This window comes from Bacillus rossius, chromosome 13 (genome assembly GCF_032445375.1).
Source record: "Bacillus rossius redtenbacheri isolate Brsri chromosome 13, Brsri_v3, whole genome shotgun sequence".
Classification (NCBI taxonomy): Eukaryota; Metazoa; Arthropoda; class Insecta; order Phasmatodea; family Bacillidae; genus Bacillus; species Bacillus rossius.
In genome coordinates this window covers 13,318,286-13,335,677 of record NC_086340.1, presented here as the reverse complement: position 1 = coordinate 13,335,677, position 17,392 = coordinate 13,318,286, and positions in this window count along the sequence as shown.

The following is a 17,392-nucleotide window of genomic DNA, read 5'->3' as shown; positions in this document are numbered from 1 at the left end:
AATTATTAAAGTTAAGAAATTGTTCTGAACATCTTATCGTTACAAAACATTTACATGGAATATACTTAGGTCAAAATTAATAACGTTGCCTTACGTGGCGATATCGTCACATAAATTATGTTATTTTTTGAAAAATACAATTCATAAACAAAATTCTAATATATACAATTATAGGCATACGGATAAAAAAAATTATTTGAAGATATATTTAACGTATTAACACAGTCTTCTTTATCAAAATATAAAACACTTTAAATACTGTACTGTGAACTCTCTTTTCTTACGTGTTGTATTATTTCTGTACTCTCTTATATCACTATTGTGATACAATCGTTTTGACCCAGCTAACACGTCAAGATTAAGTTATCTTTGTGTTGTTATGCCTAAACTCCTAGTATTGTGATTACATGTAAAACTAAACTCTTTTGAGTGATTAAATAAGTAAAACAAATAAATTGAGTTTAAACTTATTTTAATATAAATCGTTATTACTTGGAAAAGTAGCAATGATATATGTTTAATGGAGTGATAGTCCTAAACTAAAAATGACTGTTCAAACTAAGTAAATATAACATTTATACCTGGAGTTAGCAAAACAACTCTCATACCGCACTTCCTCATATACTTCCAAAACCATTCATATTAATTTTACCATTGGGTATAATTTGGGACAACTTCACTACCGCTGCTAGCTCAGGGTTTGGTAGGGCATTGTTCTAGATGATCTCAGGGAAAACACCTCCAGGTGATAGAATCGCGATCACAGGAACTGGTAGAATAGTGTCTGGAATGAATTCTAAGCTACTGCGACGATGTTATGCTGTTCTCAGGAACTGAAGACTCCATATCCAGGATGCTGCTGTAAAAAGTAGTTATGGAAATTTCTCACCATTTGATGATCAGATAACAGATAAATTCTTCGTAGTGCTACCAGCACTTAATAAGACATTCAGGTGATTCATTAAGGCGTCTACTGCAGATAGAATGTGGAAATTGCTGAATAATTCCACAATTAAACTCCCTTGGCATCCTAGAATTTTTCTTTTTTTGTTGTTGTAGCAACCCAAGACATAGAGACTATGAGAAAGCATGAAAGGAAATGTCATCCATGGAAGAATACCATCAAGACAAATAAATTATGAAACAGTGTCCACTACCAAAGATTAGACTATAAAGGAAATAATTAAAATATACTGTAAACTGGTGACTGACTGTTTACAGTACTCCAAAATATAAACAATATAATTTTTTTTGGTTTTTGTAAATGATTTAAATACAAATTGGCTCTATGTGCAAAACAATACATTTTTAGTGTCCGTCTGTGCTATCTTCATTGTGTCGTCCAGAGTCCAGAGTGTCTGTTCTCGCTATTATCTTCTCTTCGTTGTTAGTCCATTTTATTACTTTTTGTGTTAGTTTGTTTTTCTAACTTAATATTTCTGGGTAATTATTATTCATGTGTTTACTTAAATATTTTGAAAAAATATAATTTTGAATCACATACTGAAATTTTGTGTTCATATATTTGTCGGCATAGTTTTCCTGAGACAAACAAATTATGTGCGTTTGCACGTAATTAATCATTAAGTTAAATTTAAAAAAAAATATACTGGCGTTTTTTAAAACATGGAAAAAAATTTTGCCGGCAGTTATAGAAGGTTTTTTTAATAGGTATGTTCTGATTGTTTTAAATTGCTAGATTACAGAATTCTAAGGAAATTCACTTAACTTATACCTCAAAGAAAATGTTCTGACAATTAGACGAAGTCTTTAATCAAATGTTCCATAATTATTGCGGTTTGGAGGCATATATTAACAGAAGAAGTCCAGAGACAAACCAACTTCAAAACGTATTATCCAGTACTTGGCAAAGATGGTTTGGAATATAAAGATATGTGTAATATGTACAATAATTTATTTAGTTTCTAGTGTAAGGATTTAAATATTACCTTATTTTCATATATTATCAAAAAAATTAAAATAACAGTATTGACGAAATTTATTGCAAGTATTTTAATGCATTAAGTAAATGTTCAAAATATTTTGCGTATCAAGAAATTTTAACTATAATTCTAAACTTATTTTTATAAAAAAAAATAAGATATATAAAAATCTTATTTAAGAATCCTAATATTACATCGAAATAAACTTATAGTTTAAAAAAATAACCACAAAAGCATAGATCATAGAGTTTATGTCTAATGTTGTTAACATTATAACATTTTTCGTGTGAATTTTTTCATAGGTTGTTAACATTAAAATATCATTCTCGCGGTTCATGTCCAGGTTTTTTTTAACACTCCAAAAATTATTCTTTTCATTTAATGTTCAAAGTTTCTTCACATTCCAACGTCATTATTGTGAGTTCATGTCCAATGTTTATTTACATCCCAAAATTATTCTCGTGAGTTTATCTTCAAAGTTTCTTAATATTTCAAGTTTTTTCTGGCGAGTTCATGTCCAAAGTTTGTTAACATTCCAAGATTATTCTTGCGAGTTCTTTTTCAAAGCATGTTAAAATTCCATGTTGATTCTTGTGAGTTTTATGTCCAAAAATTTTTTTTAACATTCCAAGGTGAGTCTTATTAGTTCATGTCCTAAGTTAGTTAACATTACAAGGTTATTTTTTTGAGTTCACGTCTAATGTTTGTAAACATTCCAAGATGAATCTTGTGAGTTCATATACAGTGTTTGTTATCATTACAAGATGACTTTTGGAATTTCTTGTCTAAAGTAATTACGTTAACACTCATTTATCAACGAAGATATCCGTAAATTTTCGACGATCACAAAATGATTTGTAGTAAGTGTTCTTCTTGAATTTAAGGTGTTATTTAACAACGAAACTTCAGCCTGCTGAAGACTGCGTAGTGCCGGAGAGTTTCGGATGTTCCAGCCAAGAAGTTGGCGTGTGTGTCGCTAGCTTTGACGGGCTGGGAAGGTGGGGCATTTACATAAATGAACACGGGATAGGAAACTACTTGCTGTTCGCTGAGGTGGCGTGGGCACCTTCAAACCATTCCCCATCATTCCTCTTTTCAGGCGCAAACTCTGGTTAGCGTACACTTAAAGTCTGTGTTCTGTAACCTGTCTCAAATTTGTTAGTTTTCAAAATTCGTACCAGTTTTCCACGTAGCCTTCATCAACCGTTCTTCTGATGAACAGTGTTCGTAAACTACAATCATGCAATTTGTCAATGTACCTACTTAGAAAATTCTCACTTGTTGCTTTGCAGGTGACGTTTGAGAAATCAAGTACTAATGGTACTTTTTCTTTCTTTTATAACTGTCAAATTTGAGACAAGTTACATGGCCCAGAATTAAAAAAAAAAAGGTGGTATAGCAGAAGTTTTGTGCATTTCAGCTCAAACTAACATGATATATTAAATCAGCTGCTCTTTCTTCACTGCTGAATTTCAGTGTAGGTACTGTGAAGTGCACCTTCGCGAACTAAAAATTCCAGAAATTTAAGCGGAACAGCTCATAAAACCAGAAATGTCTCTCTTCCGTAAGAACAGAATTAAAAAAAAACAATTTTTATTCTTGAAAATCACTTAAAAAATACTAAGTTACGGCGGGATTCATACGAATGATAAAATTTTCAAGTTATGTTTTTATGTTGGGGATGAAATTTAAATAAAATTACTGATAGCATAGTTTTTTCAGTACAGTATTTTAAGGAATTGATGTATCGAGAAGAATGGGAAAAGGAGGAGGGTAGCTGCCCCTCTTCAAAAGTAGAAGAAAATTAAAATAGGAATAAAGGATATGTAACACAGCCAGAAAAAAATTACAACTAATTTCCACATACTATTGTTCAAAAACATTTTTTTTAGTAAATCATGTTCTTCCCTGTCGTATTGCTTTTTATTGTACGGCACCATGGATCCTAGTAGCTCATGTAAGAAATTGAGTTTAGACTAATTGCCCCCCCCCCCCCCCCTCTTTTTCCCAACCTGCTTTAAAATTCTGAAATATTCTGCCCTTCTGATTTGATCTTGACGCACCCTTGTTTCAAGGTAAAACTCTGTTTTTTTTTTTCGTATATCGTCGAGAGCAGGGTTGTATGAGACTATAACACACCAGGGATGCAAGATAAGGATTAGGCCTACGCCATGGCAATTAGCAAGGAACAATATCAAAACTACTCTGTAGTATTTTTATTGTAAATGGAACAAAATTATTAATGTAAAATTACCCATAGTTGAACATTTTTATATTTACACGAAAACAGCTGTATCACTACAAAATAGTGTAAGCAGTTGTACTAGGTTTGGATTCTTAGCCGGACATTTATGCTTTGTGTTATCTCATTACGTACCTCCAATAGTTGAAGTTATTTGCAAACCGTTCCCTGAAATACTTCACACTATTAACTACACACGTAAGAAGCATGATAAAACAAAACAAAGTTAAATATTCGATTATCTCTTACATGATTTTAAAAAAAATGAAACTATGCGAATCGATCATTCTTTCGTTGGGTTGTTTCTCAATGGCTCAGAGTCCTTCAGATAATCTGCGACCCGAATCACTAAATTCACGCATATGGGTTTAACATCTTTCGATTCTAGACCACCGCGAAATGAAATTGCGGATTTTTTTTTCCGGTCCCTAGGTGTAGGTGTCGCTTGTTGTCATTCAATTCCTCTTAATTTCACCCCTTGCAGTCATTGTAAGCACATAAAAAAATATTTCATTAATGTTGTAGGTAATAATTAAAGGTTTTACAATAAATCAGAACGAATTTGATACGAAAATTATGAATTTTTTTTTCCATTTTCTACTATTGTTTTTTTTTTTAAAACCCCATGCAGCAATTGCTCATCTTGTCAAAAATTGTTTCAGACAAACGTTTCACGTACAAATTATAACATTTAACAAACAATATGGACGTATGCTTACTAAGGAAGTCTTCCGACAAGCGAGCAGATTTGAAGTGTACGCGAGCTGACTTGCCCTCTGTCCGCGGCGACGGGGGGGAAGGGTTGCGACGGCGACTCGTGGGCCAGGTGGCCACACTCGACAGTCGGGGAGTGGTGATCTTCCGCAGGCGGCGGAGATCAAAGGAGCCGGGAGCCCCGTCAATCTCTTTCCACCGCGCACCCTCGCCCACTTTGACATTCATGACTGCCGGTAGGTCCGTCGGTCCATTGCGCGCGTTCGAAGAAACCCTTAACAACACCAGAGACACGGAAATTTCTCGCATTGTTGACGTGACAAACGTCTGATAAATCGATGAACGTCGGCTGCACGCACGAATAGTGTCCCGTAACGCACATTTTTCCCCTTACGCTGTGTCCCGTTACGCTCATTGTACGCTTGCGCCGCATCCATCTCTATCTTCCACTCGATTGGAACAAACCATCGATTTGACTTTTTCGAGGCACATTAAACTTGAAACACTCCCATTCGTTTCCTACTTTTCCTATCATCGTCCTATCCTTAACAGAATAACACAGATTGGAAGAAGTTAAATAGCAAACATGTATAAAAGTTGTAGTTAAATTAATCTCTTCGTTAAAGTAATAAACATATTTGAATTAATGAGTGCAAATAAAAGTAAATTTATCAATTAAATTGTAGATTTCATTTCACTCCATCTTTGTAACCATAAAAAATAGTGATAATTCAATAAAAATGATTCAATTTTATTCATAAAAGTATGCAATAATTTCATCAATGTTTTGTTATGACGATGTCACGTTAAACTATCGTCCGTAAACCGACTTTACAGATAAACAATTTTTTTTTGGTCTCAAGGTTGACCGGAAACATGCATACCTTTGGATTGCTTTAATGATTGGACAACAAAAAAATTTTTTTGGACACTCCCATCTACGACTGTGTGCCAATAAACTACCGGCTAGCGGTAGAGCGGCCGAATCATATCGGCCAAAGAAAGGGAGGTTATATTGTAATTATTCAGCTAATAGTATATACATAGGGCTGTGAATTTTTGCGCGACGCTAAATGAATCCGCGATATTTCCCGGTATCTACTTACAACCCTATTAACCGATTAAAAAAATAAATAATTTTGAGCTTTACGTAATTCTAACGACCGGAGAGCCAAGCAGACACTCACAAACCAAATTCCCCGACCATCCGCTGAGTCCTCAATTGTCTTTAACAATTTTACGCTGAACAAATCACACGTGATACTTCTACATTAAAAAAAAATCCAGTCTTAATTCCTGCTCTACTGTCTGACAAAACCTGACGCAGTGAGCGGCGAAACAGCTCCGGTTGCTAGCCTGGTAAGCAAGGAGAGGTTGGATAGGTCTCCATCGAACCACGGGTACTCTGGGTGTCTTGAGGGGTCCCAGAATGATCTGGAAGAACGGCTTTCAGCGCCAGTAGTGCTGATAAGTTCTAAGGACACAGCCAACTATCTGGTTAGCCAATTTACGATTGCGTGTACGGCGTGATACGTTAACGGGACTTGAAAAGGCGCCGGGTTATCAAATAAATATCCCCCGATTTTATGGTTGAAAATATCACAAATCAAGTACTTATATAAAAATGAAGGACATGAGAAACCCCGGAAGGCTCATGCTACGAAGGGTTAGAGAGAGCCACTGTCTGCTTCTTTTTCTTCTACTGTCTGACACTGCAATAGTCACACATGCTCTTAGGGATTCTTAAATGTCGTGACACAGATGAACACCACATCAAAAATCTAGAGGAACCACGCACAAAGTGACGTTTCTCAGGCGGAATTCAGCCTCGCATGTAAATATACGATTCTGCTCACAAATAGTAGGCGCGATAGCATTGCGGTGTGACAGATAGTGAATCGCAAACTAAATCAGCACAGCAAAGTAAATTGGTTAGCGACACAGAACGCGCCTATGTCTCGCCATTTAATTTTGGAATTCCCTGAGATAACATACAGACATTCATTTCACTCGCCATTCTTAGTTTTTTCCCCTTGTTTTTTTAAGAAACCATATTAATTCTTTGCCTCTACCAGGTTTTTCCATTTTATCTGCACAGAAAAAAAAATCCGTATTTTTTTCAAAAGGTTCCTTTGGAAAACAGTTTCCAAGAAATAGTTTGTATTACTACTGTAACTTTGTACAACACATGGCTATGGTTATTTTTGCATATATGAAATACGTTTTTCGAGATAATACCGAGAATGTCTTACGAAAATTGACCTACAATATTATGTTTTATCGAATGTTTCGTTCAAGCATTTTATTTTAATTTGGAAAAATTAAACGAATACTCAATAGTTGGACTGTATTATGATTTACCTTGGTTATTTACATGCGCAGTTAATACTGGAAGCTATTCATTGAACGTTTTAAAAATAACTTCAACTATAGGAGGTCCTGGGACAACAGAAAGCATAAATTACCGGGTAATAATAATAACTGCTAAACACTATTTTGTAGTGAAAACAATAGTTTTCAAGTAGTATGTAAATGGGGTTCCGAGATCTGGCTTCTGGCTGTGGATTGAAGATTGTCGGTCCGCCATCTTGGATTGTGACGTCACGGCGGCAAAAATTCCTCAAAATTCCTCAAAAATGACTCAAAATGACTCAAAATTTCCCGTTTTAAGAAAAAATTTCCCGTTTTCGAGGGAAAAATTCCCGTTTCGAGGGACAATTTCCCGATTTAGTCCTTAAAAATCCCAACGGCTAGAAATGTCCTGATAGAGGCTTAAGCATCCTTAACTCAAGCCTCAGTTAAGCCTCTATCAGGATGTGACCTTGACCTTTGACCTTGACCCCGACGGCCATCTTGGATCCACCATCTTGGATGACGTCATTTCGTTTTCTCGAACATTCCGGCATTGTGTTATCCGCCATTTTGAATTATGACGTCACCGTTGCAATTTCCGTTACGGCCGCCATCTTTAACTTTTTTATTCATTATCCGATTTTAACGAAATTTCTTTTTAAAATTATAAAAAAATTTAAATAATATAAATTTAATAAAATATTTATAAAAAACAAACATTAACGACACTGAGCTCGGAGTCCTCGGTTAGAACCCGACAGAGGCAAAAAAATTAAAAAATGACGACCGATCCTTCCCCTACGGTGGACGCAGGCATACTGACTCCCTCCACTTTTTTTTCAAAGCATAAATATATCGTCAGGTAGTATGACGTCATGTCCGCCATCTTGTCCTCGTCTGCTGGAAGCCATCATCAGTGTATCGTCGGCGAGAGTGCGCTGACGCCATGTTAGTTTAATTCTTACCCGCTAGAGTGCAGTAATCATTTATTATTGCTGTGACACCCGACATCTTGTCATTTGGCTGCCATCTTGAAAATCCATAATTATTTAGCTAGAAATTCGGGAAAAATTCCAAAATTCATTAAATAAATTTGTAATCTATATACTGATCGATTAGGTCGACTAACGTCCTTGGTACGATCTAGGACGATGCAAAAAAATTAAATATAACATCAATTTAACATAATAGTAACAGGTTCGAGGAATTAAACACCACAAGTTCTTTTACAAACATAATATTTATTACATAATTTCTATTCTACTACAGGATCATTTGCGAAAGCCAGCAATCTTATAATCATTTAGTTCCGCAGCGGTGTGAAATGACTAATTCTTAGCTCCAATCGGTTTATACTAGACAGAGTCCAGCCAGAACCTTTACAGACATAGTCCACCTCTTCTTGACAGAGTTTCTGGATACCGTTTTTAACAGTTTGCTTCACATCGTTAGAACTGTAAATTACTGCAGCAGATGTCTTGAATGCACACTTCTTCACTTCGTCATCGAACGGATATGGCTTTCCATATATACAGTCCAACCACAAGTTATATTTCAAAGGTCCGTTTGTTGCTACATCATCAGTAAGCTGATTGATTATCTTCTGTCTGATATCGTCAAGAAAATTACAAATGTCCTTCGACTCACCGAACGTATTTAGATGATAGTAGTCTTTCAACGTTCCACGAAATGCAGACTGCGCCAAGTAGAAGCCATTATCGTTCACTTGTAATGCTACGAACACAGTCTTAGGTTTAGTTCCATGTTCAGACGTCATAACAATCGGTTGCTGGGCATCTGTTTTTTTGGTTGTACGCTTTCGTGTCTCCAATCTAAAGCGAGGAGTCGAAATGTCGGCAGGTAGTTCAGCAGTAGGAGCACAGACTCCACCTTTACATTTTTTCGCATGATGTCGCAAACTGTCAATTCGAGTAAACCATTTAAGGCACTCATCACATCGAAACTTCATGCGAGAAGGATTCTTCGCGCATTTGCTCCGCTCATGTCTTCGTGCATCATGGTAAAATGCGAACGACGTATCACAGTAGCTGCAAGGATACCGTGGTGATGAAGACGATCCTTTCAGACCCGATCCAGATACAGGCGTTGCAACAGTAGTACCATTTCCAGGCATTCTCTTATGCACATCGATGCATCGTTGTTGCGCCGAAACCTTTACTTTCTGCCGCACAGCAGGACCTTTGCATGCCTTCATGTGCGTTTTCATATTATCTTTTCTGGCAAACTGCTTATGACATTTCTCACAAACAAACATTTTACGATATAGGTTCTTGGCACATTCGCTCCTCTCGTGTCGCCGAGCATTGCTGTTGTTTGAGAAAATCTTGTCACAGTAACAGCACCGATGTTCGCTAGTTGTCAAATCAACATCCATTGAAGTCTCCATCGAGGTCGTATCGTCGATCGTCGTGGTTTCCTGCACATCCAGCTCAGTAGTCATTAAGCTATCTTCTGCTGGTGGTATCACATCTGTTGAAATCTCCTCCAATGTTGACATCGTCGTCGTTGCCAACGGGATCTGCTCCACCATTGTCGTCGCTGTCGTCAAGGTTCCCGTAGACGATGATACAACGTCCATCGAGTACGACGTTAAAGTCGGTAAATATGCCATCGAGTTCTCAAGAACAGGTAATTACGCGACTTATTCACCAGATGAAATAATCTAGGTGATCCTTACACCGTCGACGACAGTAACAAACTGAGCGACCTGCTGTCTAGGACTCGCTTATATACATGCACCGGATGGAATAATACGCAAGTCAAATCAAGAACCACTTACTATAATACCAGAGTCAAAACAACATTAAAAATAGAAGGACCATCAACGAAAAGGCAGCACATTTGGAAGCACCGACAACGAAAAGGCAGCACCGACAACGAAAAGGCAGCACATTTGGAAGCACCGACAACGAAAAGGCAGCACCGACAACGAAAAGGCAGCACATTTGGAAGCACCAACAACGAAAAGGCAGCACCGACAACGAAAAGGCAGCACATTTGGAAGCACCGACAACGAAAAGGCAGCAGCGACAACGAAAAGGCAGCACATTTGGAAGCACCGACAACGAAAAGGCAGCACATTTGGAAGCACCGACAACGAAAAGGCAGCACCGACAACGAAAAGGCAGCACATTTGGAAGCACCGACAAAGAAAAGGCAGCACCGCCAACGAAAAGGAAGCACATTTGGAAGCACCGACAAAGAAAAGGCAGCACCGCCAACGAAAAGGAAGCACATTTGGAAGCACCGACAACGAAAAGGCAGCACCGACAACGAAAAGGCAGCACATTTGGAAGCACCGACAACGAAAAGGCAGCACATTTGGAAGCACCGACAACGAAAAGGCAGCAGCGACAACGAAAAGGCAGCACATTTGGAAGCACCTACAACGAAAAGGCAGCACATTTGGAAGCACCGACAACGAAAAGGCAGCACCGACAACGAAAAGGCAGCACATTTGGAAGCACCGACAAAGAAAAGGCAGCACCGCCAACGAAAAGGAAGCACATTTGGAAGCACCGACAAAGAAAAGGCAGCACCGCCAACGAAAAGGAAGCACATTTGGAAGCACCGACAACGAAAAGGCAGCACCGCCAAAGAAAAGACAGCACATTTGGAAGCACCGACAACGAAAAGGAAGCACCATCAACGAAAAGGCCGCACCGCCAACGAAAAGGAAGCACATTTGGAAGCACCGGCAAAGAAAAGGCAGCACCGCCCACGAAAAGGAAGCACATTTGGAAGCACCGACAAAGAAAAGGCAGCACCGACAACGAAAAGGCAGCACATTTGGAAGCACCGACAACGAAAAGGCAGCACCGACAACGAAAAGGCAGCACATTTGGAAGCACCGACAACGAAAAGGCAGCACCGACAACGAAAAGGCAGCACATTTGGAAGCACCGACAAAGAAAAGGCAGCACCGCCAACGAAAAGGAAGCACATTTGGAAGCACCGACAAAGAAAAGGCAGCACCGCCAACGAAAAGGAAGCACATTTGGAAGCACCGACAACGAAAAGGCAGCACCGCCAAAGAAAAGACAGCACATTTGGAAGCACCGACAACGAAAAGGAAGCACCATCAACGAAAAGGCCGCACCGCCAACGAAAAGGAAGCACATTTGGAAGCACCGCCCACGAAAAGGAAGCACATTTGGAAGCACCGACAAAGAAAAGGCAGCACCGCCAACGAAAAGGAAGCACATTTGGAAGCACCGACAACGAAAAGGCAGCACCATCGACGAAAAGGAAGCACATTAATTTGTCATTGACTGCAATATTCATTGGTTCCAATATTCATTGGCTCCAATATTCATTGGCTCCAATATTCAATGGCTCCAATATTCATTGACTCCAATATTCATTGGCTCCATCAGTCATTGACACCTACAGTCTTTTGGTCCCAAAAGTCTTTTGGCTCCAAATATATTAGGCTAGAATTCTTCGAGTCTAAGAGACTATGAGACCACATGGTTACAGAACTACGTGACTACGAATCTTCAAGTTTACGAGTCTGCGAGGCTACAGAGCTACGAAGCCTCTAGTACACAGGTTTACGTGACTGCGAGGATACAGGACTACCAGTCTGCATGAGTACTTGACTACGAAGCTACTCGTCTACAAGGCTACAATTACAGCATCTGTTTTCGTCAGAATTTTCTCTTTTGCTCCAACTGCACCACCAGCATTATGTTATAAGATTACAAGGCTGCCTGCTTACGTAGCTTCAAGTCTACGAGGATACTTGGATACGTAGCTTCAATTCTACGAGGTCCTAAGACTTCATGACTACGCGACTTCGAGCCATGAGGTTACGAGATTACGTGACTACGAATCTTCATGTTTACGAGACTGCGAGGCTACAGAGCTACGAAGCCTCTAGAAAACGAGTTTACGTGACTGCGTGGATACAGGAATACAAGTCTGCATGAGTTCTTGACTACGAAGCTACTCGTCTGCAAGGCTCCAACTGACACATCTGTCTTCGATGGAATTTTCTCTTTTGCTACATCTACGCCATCAGCATTATGTTATAAGATTACAAAGCTACTTGCTTACGTAGCTTCAAGTCTACGAGGCTCCAATACATCATGACTACGAGACTACGAACCATGAGGTTACGAGACTATGCGATTGCAAGTCTTCAAGGTTACGTCATCGCGAGGCTATAGGACTAAGAAGCTTCCAGAACGCATGGTTACGAGAATGCATGACTAATTGGCCGCATGGCTACGAAACTTTATGTCTCTGACTGACTACAATAGCACTATTCAGTGGTGAGAGTTAATTTATTTCATGCAAAGGTACTTGCTGCAAGCAGTTCCGCTTTTCAACATCAGATGACGTCACGTTTTGCTTGCAGGTAAAATAATATTTATTTATTTTATGCGGGATGCGGGTTGTTCACTATCGGTCGCATAAGAAGAATGGCATCGATAGTCTTCAAGGAGAAGGAAGTTCGTCCTTCCTGCTAGTGCTTCTCAGATTTCTCACAGTCCGCCATCTTGGATTGCGACGTCACGGCTGCTATCTTGGATGGGTGTGACTTTGACCTTTGACCGAAACCGCAGGAATGATCGCAAGCACACGGATTAACCATCATAATATTGGCAAGAATAATCAGGAGCACACGGAGAAAAACGACACATGTTTTCTTTGATATCATAAAATTACAGAAAAAAAAAATATTTAAAAATAAAAATAAATTAATAAAAAAATTTAAAATAAAAACAAAAAATACATAAACTGATTCTGCTAGCTTGTAAACTTATCATTGTTGAGCAAAGATAGAGTTCTAGTACAAGCCAGAATTTTATGTATTTTTTGTTTTTATTTTAAATTTTTTTATTAATTTATTTTTATTTTTAAATATTTTTTTTTCTGTAATTTTATGATATCAAAGAAAACATGTGTCGTTTTTCTCCGTGTGCTCCTGATTATTCTTATCAATATTATGATGGTTAATCCGTGTGCTCCTGATTATTCTTATCAATATTATGATGGTTAATCCGTGTGCTTGCGATCATTCCTGCGGTTTCGGTCAAAGGTCAAAGTCACACCCATCCAAGATAGCAGCCGTGACGTCGCAATCCAAGATGGCGGACTGTGAGAAATCTGAGAAGCACTAGCAGGAAGGACGAACTTCCTTCTCCTTGAAGACTATCGATGCCATTCTTCTTATGCGACCGATAGTGAACAACCCGCATCCCGCATAAAATAAATAAATATTATTTTACCTGCAAGCAAAACGTGACGTCATCTGATGTTGAAAAGCGGAACTGCTTGCAGCAAGTACCTTTGCATGAAATAAATTAACTCTCACCACTGAATAGTGCTATTGTAGTCAGTCAGAGACATAAAGTTTCGTAGCCATGCGGCCAATTAGTCATGCATTCTCGTAACCATGCGTTCTGGAAGCTTCGTAGTCCTATAGCCTCGCGATGACGTAACCTTGAAGACTTGCAATCGCATAGTCTCGTAACCTCATGGTTCGTAGTCTCGTAGTCATGATGTATTGGAGCCTCGTAGACTTGAAGCTACGTAAGCAAGTAGCTTTGTAATCTTATAACATAATGCTGATGGCGTAGATGTAGCAAAAGAGAAAATTCCATCGAAGACAGATGTGTCAATTGGAGCCTTGCAGACGAGTAGCTTCGTAGTCAAGAACTCATGCAGACTTGTATTCCTGTATCCACGCAGTCACGTAAACTCGTTTTCTAGAGGCTTCGTAGCTCTGTAGCCTCGCAGTCTCGTAAACATGAAGATTCGTAGTCACGTAATCTCGTAACCTCATGGCTCGAAGTCGCGTAGTCATGAAGTCTTAGGACCTCGTAGAATTGAAGCTACGTATCCAAGTATCCTCGTAGACTTGAAGCTACGTAAGCAGGCGGCCTTGTAATCTTATAACATAATGCTGGTGGTGCAGTTGGAGCAAAAGAGAAAATTCTGACGAAAACAGATGCTGTAATTGTAGCCTTGTAGACGAGTAGCTTTGTAGTCAAGTACTCATGCAGACTGGTAGTCCTGTATCCTCGCAGTCACGTAAACCTGTGTACTAGAGGCTTCGTAGCTCTGTAGCCTCGCAGTCTCGTAAACTTGAAGATTCGTAGTCACGTAGTTCTGTAACCATGTGGTCTCATAGTCTCTTAGACTCGAAGAATTCTAGCCTAATATATTTGGAGCCAAAAGACTTTTGGGACCAAAAGACTGTAGGTGTCAATGACTGATGGAGCCAATGAATATTGGAGTCAATGAATATTGGAGCCATTGAATATTGGAGCCAATGAATATTGGAGCCAATGAATATTGGAACCAATGAATATTGCAGTCAATGACAAATTAATGTGCTTCCTTTTCGTCGATGGTGCTGCCTTTTCGTTGTCGGTGCTTCCAAATGTGCTTCCTTTTCGTTGGCGGTGCTGCCTTTTCTTTGTCAATGCTTCCAAATGTGCTTCCTTTTCGTGGGCGGTGCTTCCAAATGTGCTTCCTTTTCGTTGGCGGTGCGGCCTTTACGTTGATGGTGCTTCCTTTTCGTTGTCGGTGCTTCCAAATGTGCTGTCTTTTCTTTGGCGGTGCTGCCTTTTCGTTGTCGGTGCTTCCAAATGTGCTTCCTTTTCGTTGGCGGTGCTGCCTTTTCTTTGTCGGTGCTTCCAAATGTGCTTCCTTTTCGTTGGCGGTGCTGCCTTTTCTTTGTCGGTGCTTCCAAATGTGCTGCCTTTTCGTTGTCGGTGCTGCCTTTTCGTTGTCGGTGCTTCCAAATGTGCTGCCTTTTCGTTGTCGGTGCTGCCTTTTCGTTGTCGGTGCTTCCAAATGTGCTGCCTTTTCGTTGTCGGTGCTGCCTTTTCTTTGTCGGTGCTTCCAAATGTGCTTCCTTTTCGTGGGCGGTGCTGCCTTTTCTTTGCCGGTGCTTCCAAATGTGCTTCCTTTTCGTTGGCGGTGCGGCCTTTTCGTTGATGGTGCTTCCTTTTCGTTGTCGGTGCTTCCAAATGTGCTGTCTTTTCTTTGGCGGTGCTGCCTTTTCGTTGTCGGTGCTTCCAAATGTGCTTCCTTTTCGTTGGCGGTGCTGCCTTTTCTTTGTCGGTGCTTCCAAATGTGCTTCCTTTTCGTTGGCGGTGCTGCCTTTTCTTTGTCGGTGCTTCCAAATGTGCTGCCTTTTCGTTGTCGGTGCTGCCTTTTCGTTGTCGGTGCTTCCAAATGTGCTGCCTTTTCGTTGTCGGTGCTTCCAAATGTGCTGCCTTTTCGTTGTCGCTGCTGCCTTTTCGTTGTCGGTGCTTCCAAATGTGCTGCCTTTTCGTTGTCGGTGCTGCCTTTTCGTTGTCGGTGCTTCCAAATGTGCTTCCTTTTCGTTGGCGGTGCTGCCTTTTCTTTGTCGGTGCTTCCAAATGTGCTTCCTTTTCGTTGGCGGTGCTGCCTTTTCTTTGTCGGTGCTTCCAAATGTGCTGCCTTTTCGTTGTCGGTGCTGCCTTTTCGTTGTCGGTGCTTCCAAATGTGCTGCCTTTTCGTTGTCGGTGCTGCCTTTTCGTTGTCGGTGCTTCCAAATGTGCTGCCTTTTCGTTGTCGCTGCTGCCTTTTCGTTGTCGGTGCTTCCAAATGTGCTGCCTTTTCGTTGTCGGTGCTGCCTTTTCGTTGTTGGTGCTTCCAAATGTGCTGCCTTTTCGTTGTCGGTGCTGCCTTTTCGTTGTCGGTGCTGCCTTTTCGTTGTCGGTGCTTCCAAATGTGCTGCCTTTTCGTTGTCGGTGCTGCCTTTTCGTTGTCGGTGCTTCCAAATGTGCTGCCTTTTCGTTGATGGTCCTTCTATTTTTAATGTTGTTTTGACTCTGGTATTATAGTAAGTGGTTCTTGATTTGACTTGCGTATTATTCCATCCGGTGCATGTATATAAGCGAGTCCTAGACAGCAGGTCGCTCAGTTTGTTACTGTCGTCGACGGTGTAAGGATCACCTAGATTATTTCATCTGGTGAATAAGTCGCGTAATTACCTGTTCTTGAGAACTCGATGGCATATTTACCGACTTTAACGTCGTACTCGATGGACGTTGTATCATCGTCTACGGGAACCTTGACGACAGCGACGACAATGGTGGAGCAGATCCCGTTGGCAACGACGACGATGTCAACATTGGAGGAGATTTCAACAGATGTGATACCACCAGCAGAAGATAGCTTAATGACTACTGAGCTGGATGTGCAGGAAACCACGACGATCGACGATACGACCTCGATGGAGACTTCAATGGATGTTGATTTGACAACTAGCGAACATCGGTGCTGTTACTGTGACAAGATTTTCTCAAACAACAGCAATGCTCGGCGACACGAGAGGAGCGAATGTGCCAAGAACCTATATCGTAAAATGTTTGTTTGTGAGAAATGTCATAAGCAGTTTGCCAGAAAAGATAATATGAAAACGCACATGAAGGCATGCAAAGGTCCTGCTGTGCGGCAGAAAGTAAAGGTTTCGGCGCAACAACGATGCATCGATGTGCATAAGAGAATGCCTGGAAATGGTACTACTGTTGCAACGCCTGTATCTGGATCGGGTCTGAAAGGATCGTCTTCATCACCACGGTATCCTTGCAGCTACTGTGATACGTCGTTCGCATTTTACCATGATGCACGAAGACATGAGCGGAGCAAATGCGCGAAGAATCCTTCTCGCATGAAGTTTCGATGTGATGAGTGCCTTAAATGGTTTACTCGAATTGACAGTTTGCGACATCATGCGAAAAAATGTAAAGGTGGAGTCTGTGCTCCTACTGCTGAACTACCTGCCGACATTTCGACTCCTCGCTTTAGATTGGAGACACGAAAGCGTACAACCAAAAAAACAGATGCCCAGCAACCGATTGTTATGACGTCTGAACATGGAACTAAACCTAAGACTGTGTTCGTAGCATTACAAGTGAACGATAATGGCTTCTACTTGGCGCAGTCTGCATTTCGTGGAACGTTGAAAGACTACTATCATCTAAATACGTTCGGTGAGTCGAAGGACATTTGTAATTTTCTTGACGATATCAGACAGAAGATAATCAATCAGCTTACTGATGATGTAGCAACAAACGGACCTTTGAAATATAACTTGTGGTTGGACTGTATATATGGAAAGCCATATCCGTTC